This window comes from Thamnophis elegans, chromosome 3, assembly GCF_009769535.1.
Source record: "Thamnophis elegans isolate rThaEle1 chromosome 3, rThaEle1.pri, whole genome shotgun sequence".
NCBI lineage: Eukaryota > Metazoa > Chordata > Lepidosauria > Squamata > Colubridae > Thamnophis > Thamnophis elegans.
In genome coordinates this window covers 12,139,552-12,154,213 of record NC_045543.1, presented here as the reverse complement: position 1 = coordinate 12,154,213, position 14,662 = coordinate 12,139,552, and positions in this window count along the sequence as shown.

Genomic DNA, 14,662 nt, shown 5'->3' with positions numbered 1-14,662 from the left:
GGGTCTCCAACCTTGTCAACTTTTAAGCCTGGTGGACTTCAACTCCCAGAATTCCCCAGCTGGGGAATTCTGGGAGTTGAAGTCTGCCAGGCTTAACTTTGACAAGGTTGGAGACCCCGGATTTATTTCATATTATAAATCAAACCAAACATTTTTTATGGTCAAAGATTAGCATAAAGAATTGGGCTAAAAAGAGGTAAAAGCATCAAGGAAGAAACCAGGAGACTGTGAGTTCTGGTCCTGCCTTAGGCATGAAAGTTGGCGATCCTGGGCCACTCATGTTCTCTCAACCCAGGGGTGGGTTTCAACCGGTTCGCGGCAGTCCCTGCAAACCGGTTGGTCGCCGAACCCGGAAGTAAGTAACTTCCGGGAACGGCGAAGGGCGCGCCCGCCCGCGGTCCTTACCCGGTTTTGACGAGTTCTGCGCTTCCACCCATGCGCAGGACGCATACAGCGCCTGTGCGATCATCCAGGAGCAGCTGGAGCGTCGTGCAGATGCTAGTACGCATGTGTGCACCGCGCGCGTGCACGAGGACGCCGCCGGCCCCATTCCAACCGAACCGGTTGGAACGGGGCAAGAAACCCACCCCTGTCTCAACCCAACCACTTTGCAGGGCAGTGGTTGTTGTGGGGGAAATAAGAAAAGGAAGTGGAATTAGATATGTCTGCTCCTTTGAGTTATTTATATAAAATAATAAAGGCGGGGGGAGGGAATCTAAAAAAAATTGGAAGGACAAAATCCTTGAAATAAGATAATTGTATCTGAATAACATATAACCATGATGATGAATCTATGGCTATCATGCTATCTATGGCATGCAGAGCCCTCTCTGTGGGGATGTATGCCAATGCCAGCTGCTCTTCTGGTTTCCAGTGTGCACATGAGCGCCAGGTAGCTGGTCTTCATGGGTATTTTTCGGGCCACTTTAAGGTTGTTTTTTGGGGGCGTTTTCAGGCCTTTTTCCAGGCTGTTTTTTTGGGCCACTTTTGGCCTGGAAACGGCCTGGAAAAACCACCTGAAAAATGGCCTGAAAAACAGCCAAAAATGCCCCCCAAAACAGGCATGTGCGTGCCGGGCAGCTGGTCTTCGGGTTTACAATGCTCTGGTGTACGCTCATGCATGTACATTCTGCTTGGGCACTCGGTGCCGAAAAGATTTGCCATTGCTGACACATAACATAACATAACAACATAACATAACATAACATAACATAACATAACATAACATAACAGAACAGAACAGAACAGAACAGAACAGAACAGAACAGAACAGAACAGAACAGAACAACAACATAACAGAACAGAACAGAACAGAACAGAACAGAACAACAACATAACATAACAACAACATAACAGAACAGAACAGAACAGAACAACAACATAACATAACCTAACATAACAGAACAACAACATAACATAACAACAACATAACATAACAATATAACATAACGACATAAAATAAAATAAAATAAAATAAAATAAAATAAAATAAAATAAAATAAAATAAAATAACATAACATAACATAACATAACATAACATAACATAACATAACATAACATAACATTGGGAAATAAATTTCCCTCTGTGCACTATTCTGAGGAAATGGGCTTAGGACTGCAGCAGTGGTGGGTTGCAGGGGGTACGTCCTGGTACGGGCGTATCGGAGCCTGCCCGGAGCACTGGGTACTGTTCCGGTATGGTGCTCTGGAGAGCCCACCTGCCTGCCCAAGCTCCTTGCCTGTCCTTTAAAGCCTTCGGTGCTTCCGCACACGTGCATGGCGCATACAGCGCCTATATGATGCTCCGCTGAGCAGCTGGAGCGTCATGGAGGCTTGCGAAGGCATCACTGGCAGGTATGATGCATGCCCACACTGCGTGTGTGCGTGTGCGTGCTGCGTGCATCCATGTGGACGACACCGGGCCCGTTTCAACCGTACCGTTTGGAATGGGATCCAGAGTCCACCACTGGACTGCAGGCTTTCCCATGTGAGGTGCGTCTACTGTATGTAAAAATTAAAAGAAGCAACTTTGTGAGGCTGAAATGTTTGCACAAATGAAGCCTACAGCTAAGCGAGTTGTCTAGCGTGTGGAATAAGGCACAAAAAAAAGTGTGAGAACATAAACTATCCCTGCTCTGCTGGAGAATCAACTTCTCTGACTGAGGTAATTGTGTGACAGAAACCCTCAAAAATGAGGACAGAAAAACTAGAATTTCGATGTTGTCCAGATGTTGAGAAAGACAATGCTCACTCCTTCCCCTGGTTGGCAGAACTGCTATCACTTTCTCTTGCAACATATCCCATTGTTGCAGTGCAGGGTTTAGACTAAGCCCTTGTACACAAAAACCAGCAGAATCCCAAAGGATGCACAGACACCAAAGCTTGTAGGCTGTGTGACTCTTTGAAACAGTAGAGGAATCGTAGGAACAAATGCTATCTTGTTTGCTGAGGAGATTAAAGAGATATCATTATTTCAGCACACCCAACGAAGTTTCTCTCTTATATCAAACTAACATAGCATTCATTCCCCATCAGTTAAACTCCTAAGAACCCATCAAATTGTCTACCAAATGATGGTCGGAAAAAATGATAAAGCAACATACAGATTTAAAACCAGAAATAGTTCTGTTGCCATTTTGTCAGATAAGTATAATAAGGGGAACACATATTTGATTTCATATGTATTAATTGCAGCTAGAATTGTATTTGCATAACAATGGAAAAGTGAAGAGATCCCTACAGATGTCAGTTCCAGTTCCAGTTCATTCCTGCACACAGTGATAATATATAATATGGCTACATTATCCATTAAATGTAAAATTAAGGGGCAATAAAATGACCTGAAATAATAAAAAAATACTTTCAGACTTTCCAGCTGATTTTTTGGTTCTAAACTGTGTGTGTCAGTGGTGGGTTTCAAATATTTTTGGAACCTACTCTGTGGGTGTGGCCTCCTTTGTGGGAGTGGCTTGCCGGCCATATGTTTTCTTTCTCTTTCTCTCTCTCTCTCTCTCTCTTTCCTTCCTTCCTTTTGTCTCTCTGTCCCTTTTTTCTTTTTTCTTTCATCTCTCTTTTTCTTTCTTTCTTTCTTCCTTCCTTCCTTCCTTCCTTCCTTCCTTTCTCTTTCTCTTTCTCCCTCTCTGTCAGTTTCTCTCTCTCTCTCTCTCTCTCTCTCTCTCTCTGTGTGTGTGTGGTGGGTTTCAAATTTTTTTGGAACCTCTTCTGTAGGTGTGGCCTGCTTTCCGGGTCCACTGGTGGAACCTCTTCTAACCGGTTCGGTAGATTTGACGAACCGGTTCTACCGAATAGGTGCGAACTGGTAGGAACCCACCTCTGGTTTGTGTGTACAAGAGAAGGAAGAACCAGAGAGGGATACAAATGATGTGTTTTCTCTACAGTGCCAGTTAGTGTAAAAAGTGTTTCTTGGTTAACAAAAGCAGAATAACAGACTTGGAAGAAACCCTGGAGGTCTTCTAGTCCAAACCTCTGCTGCACTAGGAGACCTTGTATCTTTTCAGATAAAGCTATGATGTGCAACGAGAATTTTCTTTTACACACACAGCTTCCATGACAACATTTAAACTTTGTGTGGTTGCAGTTAAATGCAGAGGCTGAATTGTCCAAATCCAATAAAAAGAACTGCTCTCAACCAGGGTTGGGTTGTTGCCAACGTTACTGTCAGCTTGCTGTGTGCGCGCTTTGTTGTGCAGTTGCGCAGTTGCTTCGCACACGTGCGCAGTTGCCTATAAATTGTTCTGTGCATTCACAGGACATTAAAAAAGGACTAAAAACCATGCCGGCATGGGAACCGGTTCGGGAGCATGGCCAGCCTGCCTTCCCTACCGGTTCAGTGACCCAGTCGCAATTTCCACTACTGGTTCACCTGAACCGGTAGCAACCTACCTCTGCTCCCAACCCTGGTGAGCTTGATCTGAAGCAAGCCAGAAACATCCTGAAGTGTCAAGTTTGCAATTCCTGCATGAATCTTAACTGCTACCATCTGTAGGGAGGAAAGACACCAGAACAATATTTCTTTTTCTCTCTGCCCTTTCATTTATATTTTAGCTTTGGCTACAGAGCTTAGGCTGGCATCTTTCTTAAGAACCAGTGGCCTCTTTCGCATCAAATAAAGCTTCTGAAATAAAACTCCCAGCAGCCAAACATCCTGGGAATATGTACAAATGAAAAATCCAGAGATTTCCCAACTCTCTTCATTTGATCTGTGCATTGGAAACTTTTTCCCACCCAAGCTAACCCTTTTACCAGAAATTACATCATCAGCAACATCCATCTCTTCTTGCAAACTTCTCTTTTAGTTTAAAGGTGGAATGGCAAAAAATATGGAAGTCTGTATTAACACATTTCAGTGTAAAGTGCTTTGGCACCAAGCGAGTTACAGTTTCATAGCATATTCATCCTGTTAGAATTCAACTCTAGCCAAAAGTTACATGCATGTAAGCTTGCGCAGTGAGTCCAATTTCATATTTGATCCCTTTGTATGCTTAGCAATGACAACATTTAAAGAAAAGATAGATTCCTCAAGGCTATGTCCTCGTTTGCACCTAACCATGGAACAAACATGTTCTAGCAATATCGCTTCTCTGTTTCATCTCTGGATGTATGTTTGTCTTGGCCCCAGCTCATAAATGGCAATCTTAAGTCACTCTCAGCTGCACCAGAGCTAATATAGAGTTTTCCCCTTACTCCAACATTTTTAAAAGGCACTTCAAGATCCACAAAATATGACAGGTAACTTTAACTGGCAATAATGGCATGATAATGATGGACAATGGAAAGAGGAATGTCATGCCAGTGTAATTTTCGTTGAATTCCCTTAATAATAACATGAACATGATTAGTAACCAGTTTTATTTGCCGTGCCTTCGTGATGTTTCCTTAGCTTAGTCCCATAGCTGTGTAAAGACAATAACTGCTGTTCCAGTTTACAAGTAATGTTTTTCCTCTTCTCCTGACACAAGTTCTGTTGAGGACACAATCTTGGACCTTTCATGGATGACATGATTGATGACACGGTCCGGACTCTGGGATCTGCCTAGCTCTTATAGACTGGTTTAGAGTGCTGCAGATACATACCTTCTCCTCACCACCTTAGTTCTGAAGGGGTATCTTCATGTATCATTAGTGTTTTCTTGTCAAGTCTGAGGTGGGATCCTTGTATGCACAAGTTTAACATTCTTTTTTTAAAAAAAGCCAGGAACCTTCTTTTTTACTAGTTCCATCTTTAAAAAAAAACAGGACTAGTCTTCTTATGAGAGAGAGTGCTCCACCGAAGGTTAGTTAAAGTCAAATCTTAGAACTAGTTTCTGCTAATGATGCACTGCTGGGTCGGTTGTCAATTATTTTAGTACAGGTTTCCTGCTGCTTCTTTGAGAAAGGATTTTGCATCGGTGGACATTTTACTGTTTTTATTATTTTGGAGGGAAAACATTTGGCCTACTCACATGTTATTTTTCAGGAGCTGCTGGCCAGAAGGCCTTATTACCAGCACTGCCACCGCCTTGTAGTACTAGCTGAGCTTACTTGTTATCAATTGCTCCTTCTGCATCCCATTTTTCATGCCAAGAACCTTTCAGTTGGGCTTTTCTGGACACAACTTTAGTGACCTTTAAGAAGAGGACTAGATGAATATCCTGAAATAGCCCAAGTGATGGATTACAGGTATAGAGGGTTGCTTAGCCATTACTTAGGCAATTTGATAGAGGGTTAAACCAAAGCTTCTAAGTACGTATCTGCCCTGGACCAAATCCAATCCTGTTAGATATTAAGGAGAATGGTTAGTGATTGTTTCCTCCTTGAGTGACACTCAAAGGGAATGGAAATGAATTCAGGGGATTTCCCCAATCACTTTTTAAATTTGTCCTGCATCAAAATAAAAGTTCTAGCTAAACATAAACCAAATTCTAAAAACTAAAGAAGAACTGGGAAGCAATGCCCCTTTTGCCAGCTGGGATCTACTAAAAATGATGTACTCAGACAAAGCCAATTAAAGGAAATGCATTTAGTCCCCTCTCCCCATAGTACCTGTGTGGTAACAGAGAAGAGCAGCTGATGGAACCAGTTGAAGTCCTCAATCCTATAGTCTTCTCCACAGGCTTTCCTTCTCTCCACTTCTTGTTTTCAAGAAACATGGAGGTGCTTTGTTGGATAAGGTCAGGATCCTCCACTCATTTTCTCATCATGGGAGCCAAGAGGGAAGTCTCAATAATTACTTGCCATACTATAATTTTTTTTTGCTGCTTTCACTTGAGTTGGTGAGCATATTTTTGTTTACACTACCATTCATTTCCTGCCTTCAACCTCCCCACCCCCACCTCCTTTAGGATATGAGCTCCCTGCCTACAAAAAAGCCAGAAAATCTTTTGTGAGACAAACAAAACACAGAAATGCCAAAACAAGCAAGCAAACAAAAAACACCTAATATGGATAGCACCACATCCTGGTCTTGTTAACACAGCAGAATAAAAACCAGTGGAATAGTACTTTAACACAACCGTCTGGCTGTGCCCGGTGAATTCAGTTCATTAATAGCTACAAATTATACAGCTGGAGGAATAGAGGGGAGGAATTAAATGGAGGCAAAACATTTGCGAAAAATTTTGATTCATTCTATTCTATTCTATTCTATCTATCTATCATCTATCTACCATATTTTTCGGAGTATAAGACGCATCAAGGTTTTGAAGAGGCAAATTAAAAAAAGTAGGTAGATAGAGGGAGAGAGAGGGTGAGAGAGAAGTACAGTAGGTAGATAGGGACAAAGAGAGTAAATATGTAGATAGATAGAGGAGAGGGAGAGGGAGAGAGAGAGAGAAATACAGTAGGTAGGTAGGGAGAGAGAGAGGGTAGATACCATACCCGGACCATTCCTACTCTGATGGCCTTCAGGAAAGCCGTAAAAACTTGGCTGTTCAGGCAGGCCTGGGGCTGTTGATCTCACTGTTGAGGTCCGGCCCCGACTAGAATGAATGTATGAGGGGTGTCTGTTGTTTTAAATTGTTTTGTCGTTATGTGCTTTTTATATTTCTTGTAAGCTGCCTGGAATCCTTTGGGATTGGGTGGCATATAAAAAACTCCAAATAAATAAATAAATAAATAAATAAATAAATAAATAAATAAATAAATAAATAAATAAATAAATAAGTAAGTAAGTAAGTAAGTAAGTAAGTAAGTAAGTATGTAAGTAAATAAATAAATAAGTGGGTGGGTGGGTGGGTGGGTGGAGGGAGGGAGAGAGAGTGAGAAAGAAATACAGTAGGTAGGGAGGGAGAGAGAGAGAGTAGGTAGGTAGGTAGGTAGATGTTTCCAGGTGTATTTATCCATGTGCTGGAGAAGAAAATCCCTGACAACCTGCAGCACCTAAGACTTGTTTCTGCTGGCACAGCACTTGATCAATCTAATTCTCATCAATCACTCTAACTAAAGAGCTTTCTGAAAGGGGGGGGAGTTTTTGCACTCTGCAAACCTCCCCAAAAGCCCCCCTTTTTTTCAAATAAAAGGCACAAATAGCCTGGGAGGGGGCTTGCAGAGTGCTCCTGGGGGAGTGGGGGTGGAGGGGAAATGAGCAAAAGAGGCAATTTTTTTCCGAAAACTGGCCCATTTTTTGTCACAAAAATTGCATGCATAGCCTTATGGAGGCTTATAGAGTGCTGCTGGGGGCTGGGGGGGCGACAAAAATGGCCCATTTGTTGTTCACTTCTGTCCTCCCCAGCCCCCAGGAGCTCTCTGAAAGGCTCCATAAGAGTATGCATGGCCATTTTTGAGAAGGGGTGGGGCTTCGGGAGGTAAAAAATGCTTTATTCGATGTATAAGACGCACCCAGATTTTCAGCCACTTTTTTGAGGAAAAAAGGTGCGTCTTATACTCTAAAAAATACGGTATGTGTGTATGTATGTATGTATGTATGTATGTATGTATGTATCTATCTATCTATCTATCTATCTATCTATCTATCTATCTATCTATCTATCTATCTATCATCTATCTATAAAAAGACTGTATGCATGTAGGTATGTTCCAGCATAACTCTGGAGCGCCTCGAGCAATTTCAACCAAACCTGGCACACAGATGACTTACTCTCTGGAGAAAAATACTGTGGGGGTAAGGCACCCCTAACACCCCTCGGGGTGTGCGTTCTGTTAAGATGCATCCTGTTGTGCCTTCAAATGACTTCTACTGTACTGCTATAAAATGACTTCTACTGTACAGCACAGTGGAGTTGCCATAGTAATGGCTTCACAGGACTCCACAAGCAGGCTCCCTCTGGTAAGGAGGAAAATCCAACATTAAAAATTATGCTTGGTCCAGACATTTCCCCCTTATAAATAAATACCCGGGCAACGACGAGCTATCGGTTAGTGTTTATAAAAAAAAAACTGTGACAGGAAAAAGATCCTCTTTATGTCCTTGTAATTCTATCATGAACTTACCAACATCTTGTGAACGCTTTTTAGTAAAACGTGTGAGTCTCAAAACCTGGATCTGGGAACCCAGAAAACACCAAAGGAAGACTCTGCAGTTGCAGTGCTGTCATTGGGAATCAAGCTGTCTAGCCTGATCAATAGCTAGCAAAAGTCATCCTGTGGCTAAGAAATGTGGCTGCCGCTTCTCTTCGTGGTTGCTTAGCAGCAGCATCTTCCATAACTTGTCATTGGTCGTTGACATCATGGGGAGGTCCTTGTCTCGCTTTCATCTACCTCCTCCCAATTTGTACTCCTGGAATATTATGGATTTTTCACTGGCTAAAAATAGGTGCTTGATTACAAGATGTTCCTTTAAATGAACTATACTTTCCAAAAAGCTTTCTCGTTGGCTTTGGTGGCAGGAACTGTAAAGGAGCTACAAAACTGATGGCATATTGATTATGTAAGCGGGAAAGTATTGGCTTTGTCACTGATAATAAGACATTTCCCTACCTTATTGTAGCTACTGCCAAAAAATTAAGGAATGCAAAAACATTTGAAAGGGCCTCTTTGCATAGTGTGTGGCATGCAAGCAGGGTAACTTTCCCTGAAATATTAAAGCCCATGTGTGTTTCAGAAGGCTTGGTGCACAGGTTTGTGGGAATAACCAAGGAAGCCTCTGAAGTAGTCCTCTGGAACCTGATGAATGACACGGCTACTTTAATGTTTGGGGGTAGTGGTGGTGTTCATTCGCATTTTGTGAAACTCCCCTTTAGAAAATTTTCTCTAGCTTTAGTAATGACGCACTCACCTGCTGCTGCTGTAAGCTTTTGAAAAGGAGGCTATTTGTAACTCAAGGTTGAAATAAGGGGTTCTTGGTGCTCTCTGAGCTTGATTTTTTTTATTTTTGCAAGAAAACAACCCAGCCCAGAGAGCATCAAGGGATCCTTTTGAAGACCAGATGTTAAAAACTAATCATAATACTTAACTACTGTAATACTTTCTCAAGAAATCATTTCCAAAGCAATTTAACAATACCAGGGTACTCAGTGGTGGGATTCAAATAATTTAACAACCAGTTCTCTGCCCTAATGACCAGGTGCGTAGGCGGGGCTTAGTGGTCATGTGACCTTGTGGGAATGGCCAACTCAACATTACTCAGGTCGATGGGCACTTTGCCTTAGCTGTTACAATGTAATAAGGGTTAACCGGGCAGGGCAATAAAGATTAAGCTAGAAACAACACCAGAATGTTCCCTTCCTGCCTTCCTTACAGGATTAGCCCTGTAAAGCAGAAAAAAACCAAAAGAAGATTTCTTCCAACAACCAGTTCTCTGAACCTCTTAGAAAGTTAAGAATTGGTTCTCCCAAATAGGTGCGAACTGGCTGAATCCCACCACTGAGGGTACTGGTTCCTATCATCTATGAATACGAGACGCTTATATTTGAAGAGGGGTGTACCCAACCAAACTCATTTCAGGATTACCTCTCGGCCAGGAGCAAAGTCCATACAGTTATGTGCAGCTAGAGTCATTCTTCCCCTCTACTTTGGCAGTCCTCCAGAAAGGAAGGGCTTAATGATCTGCCTGAACTTGTAGGAGGTGACGTGATCTTCTGTGGGATGGGAAGAATTGTGAAATTTGCCTCCTTATAAGTTAATGGCTAAAAAGGAGGCGTTTTATAGTCTTATTCATCTATGACAGTTACTTGTTCGGTTATTCATCTATGAGGAATACTTGTTCTTATGTAAATGTGCAGACATGCTACGTCCCCAGAAAAAGGAGCTGGATTAAACGTCTACCTTAGTTAAGGGATGGCATTTGTTTCCCTAGAAAGCAATAGCACTTAGACTTATATACCACTTCACAGTGTTTTACAACCAGAGGTGGGTTCCTACCAGTTCGCACCTATTCGGTAGAACCGGTTCGTCAAATCTACTGAACTGGTTAGAAGAGGTTCTACCAGTGGACCCGGAAAGCAGGCCACACCTACAGAAGAGGTTCCAAAATTTTTTGAAACCCACCACTGGTCCTTGGATATGATTATTCTACACTATCATGCTCATATTTATAAAACTCAGTGCCTCTGTGAAAGGTAAGGATGACTACTGCGTTTGTGGTGCAATCAGAACATTGTGTGTGTTGAAGTTGTTTTAACGCAAACCAAAGATGCCTTTTAAAAAACGAGTTTACATCATATTCTTAGGCATGCCAGGGCTGTGTGTGAGGTAATTTAAGGTGGTTCTGACAAGTATCGTCGGCATCTTCATATCCGGTCACATGGGCGGCAAGCCACTCCCATCCGGTCACATGGGCAGCAAGCCACTCCCACAAAGGAGGCCACACCCACAGAGTAGGTTCGAACAATTTTTGAAACCCACCACTGTTTACAACCCTCTCTAAGTGGTTTACAGAGTCAGCTTATTGCCCCCAACAATCGGGCTCCTCATTTTACCCACCTCAGAAGGATGGAAGACTGAGTCAACCTTGATAGGACCTCCAGTTATGTCCCTAACCTAGTTCTCCAGATAAATCCATGAAAGACTTGGCTTTGCAACCCGAGCCTGTCATCATAAACAACCTTGTGCCAATAAGGCCATTTCTCTATTGCCTCTCATTAACGTGCACCACATAATTGTGATGGTGGCTGGAGCAACATTTCCCTTTGCTGAACATTTGTTCCAGGACAGTGTTTCTCAACCTTGGTAACTTGAAGATGTCCGGACTTCAACTCCCAGAATTCCCCAGCCAGCAAATGCTGGCTGGGGAATTCTGGAAGTTGAAGTCCGGACATCTTCAAGTTGCCAAGGTTGAGAAACACTGTTCCAGGAAGAGCTATAATATAAGCTTTATATTATGTAAGCTTACAAGTACAAGCTGCTTGTCTTGTTGCTCTTATGAGACCCGATTATGTCCCGCATAGATTTATTTCTGGCTTAATGAATACATCAGTGAAAAACCATGTTTTAATAGACATTGCAGGACTTTTGATCTCACTCATAAAAATCAAGGGGAGGGGAGAAGTGGCCCATCTCTGTTTAAAGTTCAACTTTCTAAAGGGCCGCTCATAAAGTAAGAAGCCTGTGATTCAGGAGAAGGAAAATATTGGCATAATTATCATGTCAATTATACTTACTTTTGCCCAGTGACTGCACAGGTCCTGAGGCCATGAATTCTGAGACGAGGGACATTCCAAAGTATGTAGGTTCAAGGAGTGGCAGGAAGTACAGCCAGATGTCATCAATAAAATGTTCTGTGGGGGTTAAGCATTGGGGGATTAGTTATGGTAGCTTGCGCCTCCAACACAGTCACGTTGCAAAACCCTTCCTCATCCTATGAAGTCATCTTCCTTCCAGCTCTGCCCACAGCAAAATTTCTCCCGACCTCTTACAGCTCACCATGGATCATAGGAGATCCTCTGGTTGATTTGGGAAGCAAAAAGAAATGTCCGCATTCAAGTGCAATAGGCCAGAAGATATCAGAGCTTGGGATAAAGTCTCTTACTTGATTCATAATGGCCCATCAGCACTTGTCTAATTATTGTTGAAAAATAAAGGCGCAGTTCAAGGGAAGCATAAGATTAGGTTTGGTTTGGTTTGGTTTATTGGATTTATATGCCGCCCTTCTCCCAAGGACTCAGGGTGGCGTACAACATTAAAAAAAACACATATTACAAAAGTTAAAAAAAATAAATAGAATATCCAAAACACACCCAATTAAAATTAACAATAACATTTTTTTAAAGAAAAATCGATTAAAATTAACAATGATCAATAATTTATTTTGTTTTGTTCAGGCCAAGCTGGTTTGCTGGAACAGCCAACTTTTTAGGGCACGTCGGAAGGACCGGAGGTCAGGGATTATACGAAGCTCCGGGGGCAGCTCATTCCAGAGAGAAGGGGCTCCCACAGAGAAGGCTCTCCCCCTGGGGGTTGCTAGCCGACACTGTCTGGCCAACGGCACCCTGAGGAGGCCAACTCTGTGGGATCGCACTGGACGGTGGGAGGCTACCAGTAGCAGTAGGTGGTCTCGCAGGTATCCTGGGCCTAAGCCATGGAGCGATGGCCACTAACTGAATAGAAGGCAGGAGGGAGAGAGTTCTAAATATTGAGCTGCCCCCTATCCAGGGGTGGCTTCTGGCTTCTGTTACTGTCGGTTTGCTCAGGGATCCACTTCACGTGCGCGCTTGATGCATGCTATATGCATGCATGCGCAGTAGTAAAAAAATTGCATCTGCATATGCGCAGAAGCAAAAAACAAGATGCTGGCGCCTAAGGTGCTGCTGATAGAACCGGTTCAGGGGTGTGGCCGGCCTGGTTACTTCCTACTCGGCCGAACTGGGCCGAGCCAGTGGGAACCCACCTCTGCATCTTTCGCTTTGTGGGAAGTTAGCATCCACCCTTCTCCTAGAAAAATGAAATATTTTAGGAAATATTAAAAGGACAGAATATTTTCCCTAAAAGGGAGGCAGAAACTCAGCCCCTCACCTTTGTCAATGGGCCATTAAGGCCTGGGCTAGTCTATTCTACATAACAAAGATCTGCCTCTTTCAGGCAGAACCATAGCAGGAATTGCCCAAAGCCATTTCATTACATCATCACCCAGCAAGGCTCAACCAAACTTGGGACTCAAAAACACAACCTACAAAGTTACCCCTGCATGGCCCCATGGGAGTCTGACTACCAATCAGAATACAAGCTCAAATTCAAAAACCCATAGAGGGTATAAAACCCAGGTACTCTCAGCATCTCTGCCCTCTTTTTTTCTTCGCCAAGATCTTGAAGCATGTAGTCCTACCATTAAAACCATCTTTCCAAACAGCCACCATATTTCCAGTGTCTTTCTCCCCACTTGGAAGTAAACCCAGAAGGATATTTCTTCCAACAGCTCAATAGTTATTATAATATTTTGTCACAGTGGGGTGAAAGGAAGGGAATTAATGAAAAAGTTCATTGCTAACCCACATACACAAGCGCACACTAAATTGAATGCCAGCATGTACACACAATTAACATTTAATTTTAATGCTGTTTCTGCCCTTTCGACTACACTTCAGCATGTACTGTATATCCAGAATCTTACTTGCACGTTAAACAATGTAATATTACTTTTCTCAAAATGGCATAAAAGAACTAGACATAGTTTCTCTGGAACAAGATTTAGGAAGCCAGAACTAGCTGGCTATTAAAAATAACATCTATTCAAAGTTTATGGATCTCTAGGGAAAGCAAAAAATGATCCTTTCCTCAGTTCTCACAATGCTCAACATGACTGTGGGCAAATACCGCTATACGTTGATTTAATTATTTGCAGTCACATCCAGACTGTTGCTTGTAAAATCATAGGGTAGCAGACAAAATTGCACTTGAGTGATTCCACAGAGGAAATCAAACATACCAGTCTTCAAATGTTTCCAAGTTTTTATGTAAAAAAAAGAAAGAAAGACATTCCTTTTGAGACACAAATCTCTTTCATTCCACAGAATCAAAATCTCCCTAAAGGGCAGGAGAGCTGCGAAATAATTCCAGAAGCAACAATGCAGCAAATCTTTATCAATGTGTGTGTTTGGTTCCACAGAGTCATCTTCATAGCTAAGTCTTGTAAATGGTGCTTATAACATCTGGCTAATTGACATGCAAGACCTACAAGTATTGGAAAAAAAACAGGCATTCTGAAATTATGTGTCCTTTTTAAAATCCAGTTATGCATAGGACGTTCTCTTATAGTAGCTACTCAATGTTCTGTTACCACTCTTTCCTTTTAACTGGTTTTCCAGATCTACGTAAGAACCTTTTTCATTATATGCTTTTTCTCCCCTGCCTGCTGTATGTATGCAGGGGTGGGCTGCTGGGGGTTCAGAGGGATTCGGGAGAACCTCTAGCTAAGATTCTGTGCAGTTCAGACAATCCTCAAATCTCATTACTGGCTGGCCCCGCCCTGCCCACCCATCCCAGGAGTCCCCACGCGGCCCATTTTTGATGCAGGTAAGTGCAATGCGCACACGGAGGCTCAGGGAAGGCGAAAAATGAGCCAGCTGGAAGTTCAGGAAGCCTGGAAATGGGCCCATTTCTGCCTCAGAGGACCTCCCAAGCCTGGGGAGGCCATTTTTGCCTTCCCGGAGGCTTGAGGAAAGCCTCCGGAGCCCAGGGAGGACAAACATACCCCCGCCATGGTGCAGGAAGGGGCATGGCCACCATGGCCATGCCCACCCAGTAATGGGGCAGAGAACCCCTTGGTAAAATT